Source organism: Polyodon spathula, chromosome 2 (genome assembly GCF_017654505.1).
Source record: "Polyodon spathula isolate WHYD16114869_AA chromosome 2, ASM1765450v1, whole genome shotgun sequence".
Classification (NCBI taxonomy): domain Eukaryota; kingdom Metazoa; phylum Chordata; class Actinopteri; order Acipenseriformes; family Polyodontidae; genus Polyodon; species Polyodon spathula.
Genome location: NC_054535.1, coordinates 44,031,608 through 44,038,325, shown reverse-complemented (window position 1 = coordinate 44,038,325; position 6,718 = coordinate 44,031,608).

Here is a 6,718-nt window from a genome sequence, read left to right as displayed (position 1 = left end):
TGTCTAATAAAACATGTTACTAAACAATTCAATCATTACTGTTTTTTTTCCACATTAAGTGCATCCAGTCATTTAATTGGCAGTCACCAGTCCCCAACTCCCTATAAGATTACATTTCTACAGCAATGCAGTTCTTTTGTTCTCATAAATTAGTGTCTTTTGAGCCAATTTTATTCCATCATCTGCCTACCTTGTCTCTAATTTTGAATGGAATGTATGTGAATGGATCAACAAGCCCTTTAAAATGTAGATTTTCACATTATATTTTGCCATACGAATACAATTGTAGTTGTCATTCTGCTGGTGTCCACTAGAGGTCAGTCTTGTTGGTATTATAATCTAGACAAAAACGTGTGGTTGGTGCCATCTACCACCTACTACTGTAACTTCACAAATGTGATTATAAATGTATTTTGTATGTGTGTTTTTATTTTTTTTTATTTTTTACTATGATTTAGTCATTTTGGGCATATCACTTTTGGGGATTCTAAATTTTACTGTATGCAGACTTGCGTAGCAGTTGCACAAAACAAACAAAAACCTGGCAAATACCCTATGTAACATTTTACAGTTGGTTGGTTGCCTTATTTTAATAGTTTAAATCACAGGATTGACTATGTTGTTACTTAACATATGTTTTCAAGACGAATGCTTGAATGCATAGACAATGCTATTTCAATGCAATCTCCTTCTCAGGTTTGACTACTGCAATACTACTTTACATTTTTAATGATATGGTTAATTTATTGATAAGCAAATAAAATCAGTTGTTGCAAAGCATATAATGGTCAGTTATTGTGGATGTGTAATCAAATACATTTACATTAATAAAAAATTTTTTACATAACTTTCTATTTTATTTTAGAAACAGTATTATAACCCTTCCCCCTAAAACAACAACATAACTTGATGTTTGTTTTAAGCACTGCATGTATGAGAGCATCTCTTGATGACTCTACTAAAGCACTATTACTAATATAATAATAGCATTTGAATCCATGCAAGAATAGCCCATGAAAAGAACTCTGACAAGAATCAATTATGAAGGACTACATCAGCACTAATACAACAAAAAGGAAGTGCTCTTAAAACGTTACATTTTGCAACAGCATGCAAAGAGGTCACTATATTCATATCTTGTTAAAAAAGGGGGGGTTGGAGGTGGTCCAACAGGCTTAGTGGTCACAGGCTGTCAGTAACCACTAGCCAGTTTCATTAAAATTTAAATAAATAAAAAAGGGCTTCAGCAAGGGCTTCCTATCATTTTCAACCACTAAAGTAAAAGTAAAAGTAATAATAATAATAATAATAATAATAATAATAATAATAATAATAATAATAATAATAAAAAGAACACTAATAATTAAATATAATAGTAATAATCTTTTGCAAAAAAATTAAAAACAATGAAACAGGACAGCAAATTTAAACAGCCTTTACCAGAAACGATTTGTTATTTGACAAAACAAATATTTTGTATGGCACTCAAGAAAAGTTCAATATCAGGGAAGAAATAGCAAGCCTATTTTTTACTTTAAAGCTGTACAACTCAGGCACACATAACATCAAGGTGTAAACAATGCTGCAAATCACAGCTTTGGACCTCAAATGAATCAGCAGTTGCCTCTACTAGGATCAGCAAAAAAGTAACAACTTCCGGTAGCTGCCATTACTTGGGGAAACCTGCGCTGTGCTGTTTGAGAAAAGTTACAACCAACTGGAAACAGCCCAGTTCCCTGATTGATTTAGTTTAGAAGCGTTATATTTGCTGCCAGACTCACACTTTAAGGTTTTAAAAATAATAATTGTTTTGAAACACAGACTCTCTTCATAAGCAGTTATGAAAGGGTTGAGAATACCAACATGTATTGTATTAATCCAAGGTCTATAAATCCAGCGTGAAGTAGTTTTGTTTGGTCTTTGTATGAGAATAGCAATCTTATGAACATAAAGATTATTATTTTTATTTTTTTTAATGGTCCTTTGGTGGTATGATCCACAAGAAAACGCAACATTACTTTTATTGCAGTTATTTCTGTATAGTGTACATTACTTTGTTTAGATTACATACAGTGCAGACAAAAGCACTTTAGCAGCAAATCAGTTTAAAATGTCGTTTTCTCATTATTTGCTCATCAAAATAACATTATGCAACTGCAAACACATTTTTTTCTTGTGTTGTGTGTGTGTTTGTTCAACGTGCTTCACTTATGAAGTACAGTTTGGTGAAACATACTGGGTTCTTAAGACTCAATTGAAATGCCACCTTGAGACACGCTGCCCAGTAACTGGGTGGAATAAAATCCATACACAAGAAAACAGCTAATTACAAATTTAAAAAAATAAAAGTGAAAGACACAGTACTGTGCAAAAGTTTTAGGCAGGTGTGAAAAAATGCTGTAAAGTAAGAATGGAAGTCTGGTCAGAAGTGGCCTTCATGGAAGACTTGCGGCCAAAAAGCCATACCTCCGACATGGAAACAAGGCCAAGCGACTCAACTATGCACGAAAAACACAGGAACTGGGGTGCAGAAAAATGGCAGCAGGTGCTCTGGACTGATGAGTCAAAATTTGAAATATTTGGCTGTAACAGAACGTAGTTTGTTCGCCGAAGAGCTGGAGAGCGGTACACGAATGAGTGTCTGTAGGCAACAGTGAAGCATGGCGGAGGTTTCTTGCAAGTTTGGGGCTGCATTTCTGCAAATGGAGTTTGGGATTTGGTCAGAATTAATGGTCTCCTCAATGCTGGGAAGTACAGGCAGTTACTTATCCATCATGCAATACCATCAGGGAGGCATCAGACTGGCCCCAGATTGATTCTACAGCATGACAACGACCCCAAACATACAGTGAAAGTCATTAAGAACTATCTTCAGCGTAAAGAAGAACAAGGAGTCCAGGAAGTGATGGTATGGCCCCCATAGAGCCCTGATCTCAACATCATCGAGTCTGTTTGGGATTACATGAAGAGAGAGAAGAAACCGAGGCTGCTTAAATCCACCGAAGAACTGTGGTTAGTTCTCCAAGATGTTTGGGCCAACCTACCTGCCGAGTTCCTTCAAAAATTGTGTGCAAGTGTACCTACAAGAATTGATGCTGTTTTGAAGGCAAAGGGTGGTCACACCAAATATTGATTTGATGTAGATTTTTCTTCTGTTCACTCACTTTGCATTTTGTTAATTGATAAATATAAACTATTAACATGTCTATTTTTGAAAGCATTCTTACTTTACAGCATTTTTTCACACCTGCCTAAAACTTTTGCACAGTACTGTATATATTAAAATAAATGTGTATATATACCTTAAACAATGTAACACAATCCAAATATGACCCTGCCCCTTCACAGTTTCTCTCTTAGGAATGTTACCTGTTAAATACAGTGGCTCTCAAAAGTATTCACCCCCCTTGGACTTTTCCACATTTTATTGTGTTACAACATGGAATCAAAATGGATTTAATTTAAAGTTTTTGCCACTGATCAACACAAAAAAAAGTCCATAATGTCAAAGTGAAAAATAAAATCTACAAATTGTTCTAAATTAATTACAAATACAAAACAGAAAATAATTGATTGCATAAGTATTCACCCTGTCACAAAACGGCCAAGTGGGCGGCGTCAGAACCAGGAAAAGGAATGAAATACACAAAACACGATGATGTGAAATGATGAAGACGCCTGTTGGCGCCGGTTTAATACAAAATAAAAGGTTTAAACAAACACGAAAACACAGGACACGGCACTCTACGCCAAAATAAATAGACAAACAAAAACAGACTAAACTTAACAACACGGTGCACGGACAGACACTGACAAACACGGTGAGCAGATACTTTGTTATTATTATTATTATTATTACTATACTTCTTTCCTCCGTCTCCAATCCCGTTCTCCGCTCACCGAACACCCAACCCCCAGTATGTGACAACGTGCATCTATATATACTATTGTGCTGGGATTCAATTACCAATTAATTATTCACTTGAATCCCAGCACGTGAATTAATAAAGTGCAATTCCCCGTGCTCACATATTACTACATTTTACTTGCACGTGAAGTGCTGTGCAATCCTCGTGCCTAAATACACATATACATTTTTAAACACTCGTGTTACACAGACCCGTTTATATCCCGTGTACCAATGTCTATACACCAACATTTAAACACACCACACGCAACACATAACAGATAATATACACAGGGGCGGGCAACCCCCTTGAGTCAATATTTAGTAGAGGCACCTTTGGCAGCAATTACAACCATGAGTCTATTTGGATAAGTCTCTACCAGCTTTGCACATCTGGACACTGCAATGTTTGCCCATTCTTCTTTGCAAAATTGCTCAATCTCTGTCAAGCTTGATGGGGACCTTTGGTGAACAGCAATTTTCAACTCTTTCCACATATTCTCAATTGGATTGAGGTCTGGGCTTTGACTGGGCCTCTCCAGGACATTGACCTTTTTATTTTTAAGCCACTCCAGTGTGGCTTTGGCTGTATGTTTGGGGTCATTGTCCTGCTGGAAGATGAATCTTCTCCCAAGTCCCAGGTCTCTTGCAGACTTCAGCAGGTTTTCCTCCAGGATTTCTCTGTACTTTGCTGCATCCATTTTGCCCTCTATCTTCACAAGCTTTCCAGGCCGAGAAAGAGAAGCATCCCCATAGCATGATGCTGCCAACACCATGCTTCACGGTAGGGATGGTGTTCTCAGGATGATGTGCGATGTTAGGCTTACGCCAAACATAGCGCTTAGTGTTGAGGCCAAAAAGCTATATTTTGGTCTCATCAGACCATAGAATCTTCTTTAACTTGGTCTCACAGTCTCCCACATGCCTTCTGGCAAACTCTAGTCGAGATTTGATGTGAGTTTTTTTCAACAATGGCTTTCTTTTTGCCACTCTCCCATAAAGGCCAGTTTTGTGAAGCACCCAGGCTATTGTTGCCGTATGCACAGGTGTCTCCCAGCTCAGCTGTGGAAGACTAACTCCTTTAGAGTTGCCATAGGCCTCCTGGTGGCCTCCCTGACTAGTGCCCTTCTCGCCCGGATACTCAGTTTTTGAGGAAGGTCTGTTCTAGACAGATTCACAGTTGTGCCATATTCTCTCCATTTCTTAATAACGGAGTTTACTGTGCTCCGGGGGATATTCAATGTCTTGGAAATGTTCTTATATGCTACCCGATTGGTGCTTTTGAAGAACCTTATTCCGGATTTGCTTTGAATGTTCCATGATGTAGTTTTTTGTTAGGGAATGTACTAACCAACTGTGTGACCTCCCAGAGACAGGTGTATTTAACCTGAAATCATGTGAAACACCTTAATTACACACAGGTGGACTCCATTCAACTAATTATGTGATTTCTAAAAACAATTGGTTGCACCATAGCTTATTTAGGTGTGTCCTAGCAAAGGGGGTGTATGCTTATGCAATCAATTATTTTCTGTTTTATATTTGTAATTAATTTAGAAAAAAACTGTAGATTTTACTTTTCACTTTGACATTATGGATTTTTTTGCTGTTGATCAGTGGCAAAAACTCCTAACTAATTCCATTTTGATTCCATGTTGTAACACAATAAAATGTGGGAAAGTCCAAGGGGGGGTGAATACTTTTGAGAGCCACTATACATTGCAGGAATAGAAAACCATTACTTGGGTTCTACAGAGATGTGCATTATTGAGGATGCTAAAATACATCCATCCAATCAAAAACTGTCTCGAACATAAAAAAACAAAAGTCAGAAACACATTTTCCACATTTTTTGAAACTGAACAGACTGCCCAGAAATGTTTAAGGCTGCATTGGTTATGGTTGTTTTGTAATAATAAAAATAAATAAATACATAAATAAAAGTAAAAGGTTTCAGGTTTAAAGTCTTCATAAACTGCAATACTGAAGATTTCACCGTTTGCAGACACCTGAGCTTTGTATTACTATTATTCTCTTTACAATGGATGACACAAGTCCTGTTATTATATATTTTTTAAACATCAGAACAGAGCATGGTCATTCTGCCTTGTTTAATAGCTGACATTATTATTCAAATGAAAGGAAGAGGGCAGGTCATTTGAGCAATCTCACAAGGGCACACTTGAACCATAAGCAATTGTTACAGATAAGACATGGCTGTAGTCTAGAATAGCTGCATTCTTATTACACATGTTGAATACTGAACATCAGAAGGAAAACTACGAGGTAATTAACACAGGGAACCAGTTATTTAGAAAGATAGAATTGTAGGATATTAAGCATTCTTAAATTGTCCATTATGGGAAACAATGGTACTATGCATATTAAAAAAAAAAAAAAAAAAAATCTACATAGTGGTGAAACAAGCAGTTTGTTGCTTCTCATAACCTTGTTTTCAAACATTTACATTCCATTTGTTTTTATCAAATGGGTGTATGTAGTAAGACATGGCGTTCAACAGCAAACTTTTTATATTGTAGTAATAATGACCTTTACCGTACATAGCCCTTATTCGTTTATAACATGAATAAAACAAGGTGTCTGCCTCTAAAAAAAAAACCCAAAAACCCAAAAAGCCAAAGACCTTGCCAATTGATTGGGAAATCAATGTTTTGGTTTCCAGTGTAAAGACAAGTTCCAATAGGGATCTCTACAAGGAATATTAACCCCGTCACCGTTAGGAGCTACCACAACAGAAATAGGCTTCCCTGTGAAACGGCTCACGCCAAAATAGCTGCTCAAGAAAAGCCA